Raw genomic sequence first — 12583 nt, 5'->3', positions numbered from 1 at the left:
AGATAATAACTCGAAATTTCGAGAAAATAACTCGAAATTTCGAGTTATGGATACTAGCTTTTTTTTTTTTTTTAGTGGCGGAAACGGGCTTCCATAGAAAACAGCTTCTTGCTTTATGAACTCAGTAAAAACCCATAGTCTCATTCATTATGATTTCAGTCTTATTGAATACATTACTTTGTGCATTATAGTTGCCACAAGATTGCAAAAGATTGCCTGCCTACCTGGTTACTGATAATTTATATAAGAGTGCAGAGTGTCCCGAATACACTCAGCTGAGGGTTTCAAAACCATCATCACAATGACAGCTTCCATCTTTTATATAAAGGCTGTGAGAAGATTAAAAAAAACAAAGTTGAAATGCTGTGTTTTCATTGTATATTTTTCTTATTAGTTGTGTAAAAGCTAAAGTGATTGGAGATAATGTATCTGAATTTGAGGAGCAGGGCAGTGCCTCAAACACTCCCCCTACCAGCCACACATTTAAAATAAATATCTACTTGCACCACACACCCATTTGATCTTGTCATCCTCTCTCAAAGGCCACCACTGCCTCTTGTCTAGCTTGTTGGTCCATTATTAATAAATGTTTGTCATTCACATTTGAGGTTGGGATATTTGCTGGTCAATTGGATGCTATAAGCTGACATAAAAAATAGTTTATACATAAAACATGTGAATGGTTTCAGTATTTCAGGTTATTTTCTATAGGTTTCAGTATAATTAATAATAATAATAATAATAATAAATTAATCTGTAATATTCACTGAACCTGAAATATGTAATTTGTGGCATGTAATGCATGAACTGACCTGCTATAAAACACATTAGCAGGAACATTATTATCAGTCTCATTCCCCCCAATCAGACATATCAGATTGTCTTTAGAATACTTACTCGTGTTGCTATGGTCACAATTATTCTGACTTCTTTGGTTTATGTCGTCTACAAAGAAAAATACAAAGAGAAGAGAATCTAGAGAATATCCAGAGGAGACACACAAATATTGTGGAGATTGAACCAAATTTAAGTTATTGAGGCTGCTCAGGTGATCAAATAGGCAGAAAATGGCTAATATTGCACATGGAGGAAGCTGCTTTCTTCTCTGTAGGGAGTCAGGCTTACAGAAACTAAATTTGGCAGCTTCTTGAGGTGAAGGTTGTAGGTTCCTGTGCTGATGTGGGTCAAGCTGCTGTTCACACACTAATTAAGGCCCTGGAGGTGCAAAGTTCTGCATTTTTGACTGTGCTCAGGAGCTTTTTTTTATTTAAAGTGTAATAAAAACTACCTTCTCTTTTCCCAATCTCTCATGTTCCTCTGGTCTCTCTGTTCGCTCTCTGTCTCCCAGACACTGATGAGAAATTAATAGTAGTTTAAATGTTCATTTCTCCACCCCATGACTCTAACAGTTACACTTTAATTACACAGCTATTTATACAGCTAAACTCAGATACCCTGTGGTGTGTGCGTGTGCATTCCATAACTTAAGATGAGGTAACATGCATATGTAGCTTGTGGTTTATGTGTGTATGAACGTGCATATAGTGTGTGTGAGTGCGCACAACCAAACCTCACACACTCTTTTCACCTGTCTAAATTCATAAAGTCAAGAAAAGTCATGCTGCGCTGTGTTACACAGATGTAACGTGCCTCGCTATCATCCTGTAATAAACCAAAAACGCGTTCCTCCCTGTCCAGGATGTGTACATCCTCATCCTTGAAAGAGTGTCCACTGTAGGTGTAAATAGACTGCAGAGTCCTGGCCTGACAAGGTAGCTCTTCTGTGTTGTGCCATCCGCTTTGCCAGAGGTTGTTTGGTTTCCCCGATGTATAAATCCTGGCAATCCTTCTGGCACTTAACAGTGTACACTATGGCCTGGGGCTCGGTCACTCAGGCACAGCTGGCTGCCGGCGGAGCTCACGGGCGCGTCACTGCAACTCCCCCTGGCTTCTGCTCCGCGGCTGCTGGGTGAGCCCTCATCTGGGACTCTCCTCAGCTCTTTCTGGGACAGTGGCGCGGCTGCCCCTCTGTTAGTCTTCCTTGGTCTGTTGTGTTCTGGGGGCCTCTGGATGTCTGGAGTTTTGATCTCCTCCATACCTGCTTCATGCCCTGGAGGACGGGGCTGTGGCCCCCCCACACCCTCTAGCAGATCATTACATGAAGGAACCTTTTAAAAAAACAAGCGCGTCCATGCTCACAGGTGTACACACGGGTGATCACACCCACAAACTACACCCTTTTTGGCTCCTACCTCAAAGCACACTGTGTTCTGTTGATCTTATGTGCTGCACAATAATGTTTAATATTTAGTATTTACTGTCATATTCCCATATATCATTGTGATGTTGTTTTATTCTATTACTCTTGTTCTCTTCTGCTTGTTTTCTTTTTTCTTTCTCAACAGGTGATCCAGGTGATCGATATATGCATTTTTTTCTCTTTTTTTTTTTCTGCCCATTCTGTTGGTTTTTGTTTTTTGCCCTTCTCCCCCGTCCCTCTTCTCAGCTGTTTCTCTTCCCTTCTTTCTTTTTCCCCTTCTTTCCTCCAGTCAAGTCTGTCCCGTATCAGTAAGTGAAAATAAAATAAACAATAAAAGGTGAATCAAATGGACCATTATGGCAAGGCTGGGATGGTCAATTTGGTAAAGTAAATCCGTTGGGCATCTTTCTTTGCCTTTAGACAATAATTCTGATGGCAAAAGAGCCAAACGGGACAGGCAAAAAAAAAAACAAAAAAAAACAGTGTACACTATGTTACTCTGTTTGTGTCGGGGGACCTGATCCTTGGGGTGCACCAGTTTTTGGCGCAGCGTGTTTTGGGGTTTAAAAGCCACAGAGACCGGGTGTTTAGAAACAATGCATCTCAACTGCTCCGATACTCCTGACACATATGGGATCACTACAGGTTTTCGCTTGGGCAGCAGTTGTCCTTCTCTCCTGGATCGGCTGGAGCTTTCTTTAGGTGCCTTTCCAGCTTTGACAAAAGTCCTGCTGGAATAACCACATTTACTCAGGGCCTTCTTGATGTGCTGTTCTTCTGCCTCCCTGGTCGCTGTGTCAGTGGGGATGGTGTTCACTCTGTGTTGTAGCGTCCTGATGACACCCAGTTTGTGCTCCAGTGGATGATGAGAGTCAAACCTTAGATACTGATCTGTATGTGTAGGTTTACGGTACATGTCAGCTTTTAGATGTCCCCTATTACTGATGGAAATCTCACAGTCTAAGAAGGCTAACCTGCCACTTTTCATATCCTCCCTGGTGAATTTGATGTGTCGGTCCACCGAGTTAATGTGATCCGTGAATTGTGGTACGTCCTGAGATTTGATTTTCACCCAGGTGTCATCCACATATCTGAACCAGTGACTTGATGGTGTTCCAGGGTAGGATAGCAAAGCCCTCTTTTCCACTTCTTCCATGTACAAATTGGCCACGATGGGTGAAACTGGGGAGCCCATGGCACACCCATGTTTCTGCCTGTAGAACTGACCCTTGTATGTGAAGTAGGTGGAATGAAGACACAGTTCCAAAAGCAAACACACTTGGTGGATGCTGAGAGTGGTCCTGCTGCTGAGGTTGGGGTCATCCTGTAATCTCTTACCGACTACCTCCAACGCTTCTGTGACTGGGATGCAAGTGAAGAGAGCTGTAACGTCGTACAAGACCATGGTTTCATCTGCCTCCATAATGACATCTCTCACCTTCTCAACAAAATCCAGGGTGTTCTGGATGTGATGTTCAGAGCTGCCCACCAGCGGGTTGAGGATCGAAGCCAGAAACTTGGAGATGTTATAGGTGACAGAGTTGATCATGCAGACAATCGGTCTTAAAGGTGCACCCTGTTTATGTATTTTTGGTAAACCATACAGACTTGGTGTAGATTCCCCTGGGTACAGCCTGTGGTATGAGGTCCGGTCAATAGCCTTGTCTTGTTCTAACTGCTTTAGACAGTCTATCACCCTCTTCCTGTAGCCACTTTCTGGGTCTCGTTTCAGGGGCTCATAAGTATTTTCATCACTGAGTAGTGACAAAATTTTCTCATGATAGTCTTTCTGGTTTAGCAATACTGTGCACCTACCCTTGTCTGCCGGAAGGATGATAATGTTGTTGTCATCACAAAGTGATGTGAGTGCCTTCCTCTCCTCCATGGTGATGTTGGATGCTGGGGGCTTTGCATTGCTGAGACAGGCCGAAAAATTTGTCCGTAGTTGCTCTGCTTCCACTTCTGCAATACTGTTGTTACGAATTGCTGTTTCTGTGGCTGTGATCAGCTCCACTGAGCAGCAGTTCTCTTGGTTGAAATGCCTTCTTGATGTTGGAGGTCAGAGGAGAATGGCCAGACTGCTTTACGTTTAGAGGAAGGCAAACAACCCACAACAGTAGTGGTCTGATGTCTCCTAGGCCTCTTAGTACTGACTGAGGAGCCTACCTGAGAATTGTTTCAGTCCATTAATGACCACAGTGCACACACCTTCTAATGGCCAACACACCATGTCACAAGGCTCAAATAATTTCAAACTGACTTCCTGAACATCAGTGTGAAATATATTCATTGTACACAAATGGCCTCCACAGGCACCAGACCTCAACCCAATTATTATTAAAAATCTTATTATAAACTCAACTAAGTCACAGAAATCATCAGAGTGTTTCCCACTTCTCCAGCCTCACAGTCATTACACTGATGAAAAGCTTGTTTCAGAACCAAAGACCCAACTGTTCATTTCTAAAAGTGCTGCAATGACATTTGTTTGGGTTTTCCCTACCTTGTGTCATGGCGCAAAGGGGGTTAACAAGTGTTTCTAACTACCTGCCATGTACGTTATTGTCACCATCTGAAATGATTTTTCCAATACTCCAATAAATACTCAAAATCAAGAGTCAACAAACACATAAAACACTTTAATTAGGATCCTGTCGCGCATCCTTTTTCTGCCACTGGAAGTCACCTCAGTCACTTGAACTGCTCATGTCTTCTTCATTCTTTTATTGACCTAATATTTATAAATAGTAACAACAAGTTGTTACTATTTATACAGTTCTGGTCCTCTTTTTTATTTATGTCCTCATTTATTGCTTTAATCCTCATTTATATCTTACCCAACATTTATTTAGCTAAAAATAATTCTGAAATACTTTTCGGCAGCTCAAACTAATTCATCATGCACATGCTTCCATATTTTCTTTTTGTCAGTTAATTTATAAGTCTGCTGCAGGGTGGTACTGATGACCACGGCTTGATAGAAATATTATTTCAGTTGCGTCTTACGTGCCTGTGTGTCTGATTATCTGTGAGTTGTGTCTCATGCTGCAGCCGAATATTTAGAAATTGATGATAAAATAATGATAGGAGTCAGTCTGATGTCTGATAATCAGTGATGCCGATGCTTAGTCACAGCCAATTTGCATAGCAGTGACCAAATATAGGCGTCTCACTTTAGCTCATTTTACCATTTTGTTTGTTGTTACTGATATGCAGTCTGTCTGAAGGGTAAAAATAATACAAATGCAAATATTCTCCTGCTATGGAATTAAGTCTTGTCTCAATGAACTTGCTTAATAACTCGCTCTCTGCTGATGTGGAAACAAGATCCTGTTGAAATAACATTTTTCAATTAATTGTTGTTAGTTTTACAATTTTGCGGATCGTGAAACACGAGGAATCATGAAGACCTTTAATTATGGAATTAACAAGGAAAAAACAACAACTTCATGCAACACTTGTAATTTTTTAATTGTGTTCAGATGATATCTTTCTCCATCAGTCTAAAATTAAACACGCTTAATTGGAAATGGTGACCTCTAACTTCCAGTCATTAAACACAATCAGATTTTAGCTCCATAATATTTTGTGGGTTTTGCTAACCAGCTAAAAATGTGAAGTAGAACTTGAGTATCAATATGATTTGTGTAGAGAAAACTGAAACGAGCTTATTTATATTATGACCTGAATAGTTTATTTATTTAAATTAGATTCCGCTTGGTTCCTTTTTGTAGCATTTAGTCTTTTGGTAATGTTAAAAAGTACTGCTGTAATAATACTGTACAAAAAAGAGTCATTGCTGTTTTTGTACTAATGCACAGCCTGCTCATGGAGAGTGTGGGCCAGGTTACTTTTTTTAAATATAATTTCTATAAAACACATAAAAGAAATTCAATGATCTGAAAAGAAGACAGCTGAAAGGATACACATGTGTGTGATCATGTCTGTTTAAAATGTGGCGATGCAGAACAGATTATGACAGGAACACATTGATGACAAAAATGAAATCTGACAAACTTGTGAAAAAAGTTTTCAACAGACTCTGTGAAAAGTTAAAAACACTCCATTATTCAGTAGCTTGTAAATCCACCTTTAGCAATAATAACTTGTAGTAATCAATAACTTGAATTTGAAGTAACGCATGCAACTTTTACACTTTCACACCCTGTTTGAGGGTTAAGACCTGGTCAAAGTTAGAATTCTAGGTTAAGTGAAAGTGAATGAATTCATTGACAAATTCAGCACTTGGGTCTGCACCAATACACCCGAGACAGAACTAACGACACAAAGAACATAAATATAGACAGAGATTTCTTAAATTAGCCCGATTCAGCTAAAAAAACAAGGGAGAAAGTAGAAGAAAAGGTAGAGAACATTGGACAAGAAAGGGAGATATTAAAAAGGTATTAAGCTACACGCTCCATTACTACTTCATCCTTTTTGTCTTGCACGTGTTCTTAAGTTGTGTTAGTAAGTGAAGGTCACATGTGTACGTGTGTGTGCCACTGTGCATGACACAGCCTGTGTAGGTACTGTGCAGAACAGTAAGTGGGCTGACATAAACATACTGTATGTTTGTGAGGTAGTATTTAAGGTGATTGGTCGTGACAGTGTGGTGCCCTCTCAGTTGCCTGTGGAGAAATGACCCTGGGTCCTCAGGACATCATGTGGTGATTGGACCAAAGTTTGCAATTAGATGTCCCTAAAGCGGAACAACCCCTTGTGTGTGTGTGTGTGTGTGTGTGTGTGTGTGTGTGTGTGTGTGTGTGTGTGTGTGTGTGTGTGTGTGTGTGTGTGTGTGTGTGTGTGTGTGAAGCCTCTGATACAGAATTAGTGCTTCCTCTGGTTCTCTGGTTGATGTGAAACCCCGAGGAATTAGCTTGTGGAATGTGACAGCAACTATTTCAAACAAACTCATAGTATGGAGCTGTCCTGTGTATGTTAGTGTTTGTATGAGTGTGCAGTGCAAGTCACACAAAACCTTTAACTTGCAGGATGCAAACATTTTGTCCAGATCTGCCAGTCATCATCATCATCATCATCAACTTTATTTATAAAGCACTTTAAAACAACCACAGCTGACACAAAGTGCTGTACATTGGAACTGTAAAATAAAATTACATGAGATATAAATAAAAACCAAATAAAAGAAGAGTGAAATCATTCATTAAATAACTACTTCAATTAAAAGAAGTAGTATGTTACATCAATTTTGTTCTAAATGTTTTCTCTCTGTCACATTGGTCTTGAATGACTGCTATTGGCATTCTTAAGTAAATTGAAGTTGGTTTGAATGCTACACTCCTGTGGTAGGCGTGTGGAAGTCTATTAATTAGTTATTCCTAAAATTAGACCACTCCCAAAAGAAAGTAACATCTACCTCACTTAAAATTGATAAATAATGTCGGTGCAACTCTTCACATTATAAACAGCATTTTGGGCTACGCAGTTTTTCCTGAATTGCAAAAACACCAGCTTCCATTACCTGAAGCAAACTCTCGAACCTGTTTTGGAAGGTGGTTGTGGGAAAAGGATCGATCAGGATACAGAGGCAGGAAAAATGAGCTCACAATTGAGGAAAGAAAATCCAAAGAGGTAAAAGTCACCAGCAAATCCACCAGTAGAGCACAAGGGAAACATACAAATAAGCAGACAAAGGGAAACTCAAGATTATGTTTGTGTTGAAATCAGTCAGTTTTCCATTGGAAGGTTAACTGAATTAACGGAAAGGACGTGGTAGTATCTGTGTGACGACCATGAGAGATTCTGTAAATAGTAAGGAAAGGTGCTTCAATGCTTCCTTTATTACCTCCTTTAGTAGAGAATACAGTTTCCTTTATAAAAGGAAATGAGATCATTCCATCCCATAAGTCAGGGGTGTCAAACTCAAATACACAGTGGGCCAAAATTCACAACTGGAACAAAGTCGCGGGCTAACGTTAATATTTATTGAAATATATTTATTCCTCCAGATATAAGAATGAATCTTTTCTTATGGACTCAAACACGTTTTGCTGAAAAACTGAATATGGAACAAGCAAAGCTTAATACTAAACATATATATATATTAGCTGTATAATACCAGTAGGCCAGCTCTGATAGTAATTTGGTATGTCTACGTGGGCCAAATGTAATTAGGCTGCGGGCCAAATTTGGCCCGCGGGCTAGAGTTTGACACCTATGCCATAAGTCATAACACTCACCATCTGTCCATTCATGAACACAGACCACAAACATGACATTTCCATAACCTGCTGATATGCCTTCAACTTTCAGCTCAGAAGTGTTGTGTGAAAAGAAGTGCTGTGATAAAATCTGCTTCCTATCGAGTTGTTGCCTTGCATGAAGAACATAGATTTATAGAAACTCTCCATATCAAGCTTAAGATATATATTATTTGATTAAAGTGTGTTTAGGGTAGGCTATAGTTCAGTTTGCATTAATAAGGTTTATTGTTGTATTGCTAGCCTTTAGGAATATCATGAATTAATTTTCCTCTTTGTGCCACCAGGGATAAGTAATGTTCCCAAGGAATTTTACATTGGTCATAAAAATCCTAAACAAAGAGAAGGAAATGAGCTCACAGCTCATTCTCACCTGGCAGGGAAAAATAAAAACATTGGGCTATTCAATTTTAAAGGATAATTTACTTCCAGCTTTAGTTCCAGCTTTTCACATTTATTTTTCTCCTGCTGTTCTCCTTCAAATGACTTGCAGAAACAGCACAGTAAGAACGCACTGTGATGATTTTAGCTCATCTTGTGGACAGTGTAATGTCAATGCTGCAGACATCTGCCATCACATTAAAGCTTCAAAGCTTCCCATGACCTCTTAATAAGGGCCAAGTTAAGAGAAAGTGATTTGGAAAAGGGTGTAGCGGGGTACGTTTTTGGACCATTTGACTGCACCCAACTGCACACACTGTGGGCTGATTCTAAAAGGATACACAGGTGGTGCCCATCAAACATGGGTGAACCGAATGATGGTCGGGCAGCCAATCAGTAACAAGGGAAGTTTTTATTGTTGTTGTATTGAATTTTTGTATGTGTGTCTGTATGAATGTAGGGTAATGTGAAGTGATTTGATTGATTTGTTTATGGCTTGGGGAACCAAATACAATGCTCCACGATATGGATAATACAGTTATTCTATTCTATTCTATTCTATTCTATTCTATGCTAAATTAATGGAAGAGTAGTTAATTAACAGTGAAACATGAAAACTAACAATACAGGATGCAGAATTCAGACTGTAGAATTCAACAGGTATAGAATATGAAAACACTAGAAAAGAAACAAAACATTTTATTTAATCATTTAACTTCTTTCATTTCAGTTAGACATGACCAGAGTGAGCCAAAGGCTGAAACAGTACCAACAATTGTGTACAAGAGGTGATGGATGAGAGTTAGAGGTGTACCTCTGATGTACTCATTTCTAATCTTATTTATTTTGGGCTCTCCTAAAGAAACTCTTACTACCTCCAGCTGTGCCTCTTGTCTTTCTGTTCATACAATTGTCTTTAAACCACACATTATAAACAGGTCTCACTACCATCTTGTAAACCATCCCTTTCACACTATCCATCTGTCACTAATCACCTCTTATACTCACCACCATCTACTCCACCCTGCCTGCACTCTCTTTTTCTCTTTTTCACCTGTCTTCCTCTCATTCACACACGTATATCCTCTCACCTCTACTGACTTTCATTCCTCTTCTCTCCGGCACATACCTTCACCTGTCCAGGCTCCCCTACCTGCCCCCTTCTCTCACAATTCTGTCTGCGAACATCATCATCCACTAAACTGCTGCCTGACCTCGTCTGTCAACCTGTCCATCACTACTACAGACAAGAACGCGCTCAGTGCTGTACTTCTGCATCAACACTCTCAAAGCAAACATAGTTCTCTGTAGTCCTCTTTCTTGGCATGAAGCACATTTCTGCTCACCGATTGTCACTTGTAAACACTTTCTACTGCACGATATTGATTAAACAACATCCCTCAGCAAAAGGTTTCAGCTCCAAGAAGTAAAAAGAGTCTTGCAGATCGGCCTAAAGCATTTCTAGATGGTGCCTCAGAGAGGCTCTGAGCTGTTATCCAGAAAGGGACAATGGTTGATGTTGTTGTGGGAAGCCCGTGCAGCGAATATTGTTAGGAGAACATGTCTACATAAGCAGCAGTGACTGTTAATGTAGTTGTTATTGTGGTAAGCATCTGTTGATATTACACTGGGGTCCAGGGTTAAAAATAGTTCACTCAGTTTGGATGGTTGGGGGCCCCAAAATAGTGGAACCTAATCCTTGTTACATAACTGAATGGAGGAAAGGCTTCTGAAGGGGACATGCGTGTCTGCCAGTGCACGTGCTCGTGTGAGTATGCATGTGATTACACTTGGGTTATGCTAAAGACAAACAGACTCATGCTGTTGCGTGACTTGCTGCTGGGAAGTGAGAACAGCCGTCAGAAAACAACAGGTAATTTTGTCAAATTTGAAAGGGAAACTGTATATTCTGCAGTTACATCACGCAGACCACACATCACCAAGTCCACAGGAGCATTACCACAGAACTTCTCTTCTCCCTCGGAAGTTACCATCCAAGATCAATGTTCAGTACAACTTTAGCTGAAAAATTAAAACCATTATTAACTCATCTCTAATGTCTGCACTTCATTAAAGTTCATTGTTCAGATCTTCTAGTTTCAGAATATTCACATGTTTAGCAAAATCTGACCCCACTCCCAACTCTAGATGGGTTGTCAGTGATGCTAAAGCCGTGACTTTTATATTGATTTGTTCACAAAACTATATATCTCTTGAATTTAATGAACTTGAGAGAACTGAAGCCAGATTATTTATTTAAGTAGATAAAATAAATAATATTTTTTAAGATTTCCTGCTGGATGTTGGTTGTGTTCAACTCCAATTCCCTCAAAATTTGGGTTCTGTTTAAATTGTAACTAAAACCATCATGCATTGATTTGCAACTGTTTTAGCTTCCAGATCAGCTCCCACACTCCTGTAATAGATGCAGTATGTGGTTTAAAATCATATTCCTGAAGTATGCAAGGAAGGCCTTTCCTGAAATAAATATTGTCCAGATGGGAACACATGTTGCTCTAAAAAATAGCTTTGGTCCATATGGCCACGTCTTTGCTATGTAATATTGCAACGTGCTTTACGCAGGGTCTGAGTCCATGCAGTGATTTCCATAGAAAATATGACATTTTTGATGATTTTGTGCTGCAGATGATGAGATATTCCAGCTCTTCTCATTTTTACACTGAAGAACATTATTGTGAAATTATCTGACAGCTTGTAGATTTGTTTTTTGCAGACTTCTGAAACTCAGCCTACCTTTACTTCTGAGGAACTGTGCCTCTCTGAGATGTTCTTTTTTTATACCCAATGATGTTACCGACTTGTTGCCAATTAAACTATTTAGTTGCAAATCTTTCCTCCAGCTGTTTCTTTTTAAGTCTGCTTACTTTTCCAGCCTTTTGTTGCCTCCTGTCACAACTTTTCTGAGACATGCTGCTACAATCAAAATCAGATTTTCCATGAAGTTGTTAAATGTCTCAGTGTAAATATTAGATATGTTCTCTATGCTCTATTATAAATAAAATATGGGTTTATAAGATTTGGAAAGCATTGCTTTCACGCAAATTTCTTGGGAATTGAGGTTTTAGTTACCTGATTGTTCTTGTAAAGAGATTACTTTAATAACATTATTTGGACACTGGGCTCCATCACTGACATAACTACAACACTATATAGAGTTTCCAGTTCTAAAGTGCCGCTTGTGTCTTTACTCTTTATACAGTTTTCCTTCTCCTGTCATCACTTTTTCTTTATTCTCCTTACATCTCATTATTAATTTAGATTCACTTTGTGCAAATAACTGAATAAGCAAATACTTTTTGTTTCCTCCCCTCTTCATTCTCAGATGTTATTCAATAAAAAATAAATAAAAATTAGTCAATAAATAAATCTAGCTTTAAATGAAACAAGAGTTGGTTAACTGAGTGTTACAGCTGAAAACTAGAGAATGCAGAAAGAGAAGCTATGAGAGGATATGGGGGCAGGACGGGTGAGGAGAGCGAGAGAAAATGCAGCATTGCCATCTGCTTTTACAGGGATGGCGATCAAAGTACACACAAGAGAAACATTTTGTGTTAAAAATAGAACCGCGTGGTTAAAAGAGCCGCAGTACTCACCTTCATGTGATAACACACGAGGTCATACACAGCCACAGATTTGTTTGGAGGAAAGAGAACAGAGAACGTGTACACTTATATTTACATTTGGACCCACACAGGTG

The sequence above is a fragment of the Simochromis diagramma genome, unplaced genomic scaffold (genome assembly GCF_900408965.1).
Source record: "Simochromis diagramma unplaced genomic scaffold, fSimDia1.1 OVJJ01000603.1, whole genome shotgun sequence".
In the NCBI taxonomy this organism is placed as follows: domain Eukaryota; kingdom Metazoa; phylum Chordata; class Actinopteri; order Cichliformes; family Cichlidae; genus Simochromis; species Simochromis diagramma.
Note: the sequence above shows the minus strand (reverse complement) of the source record.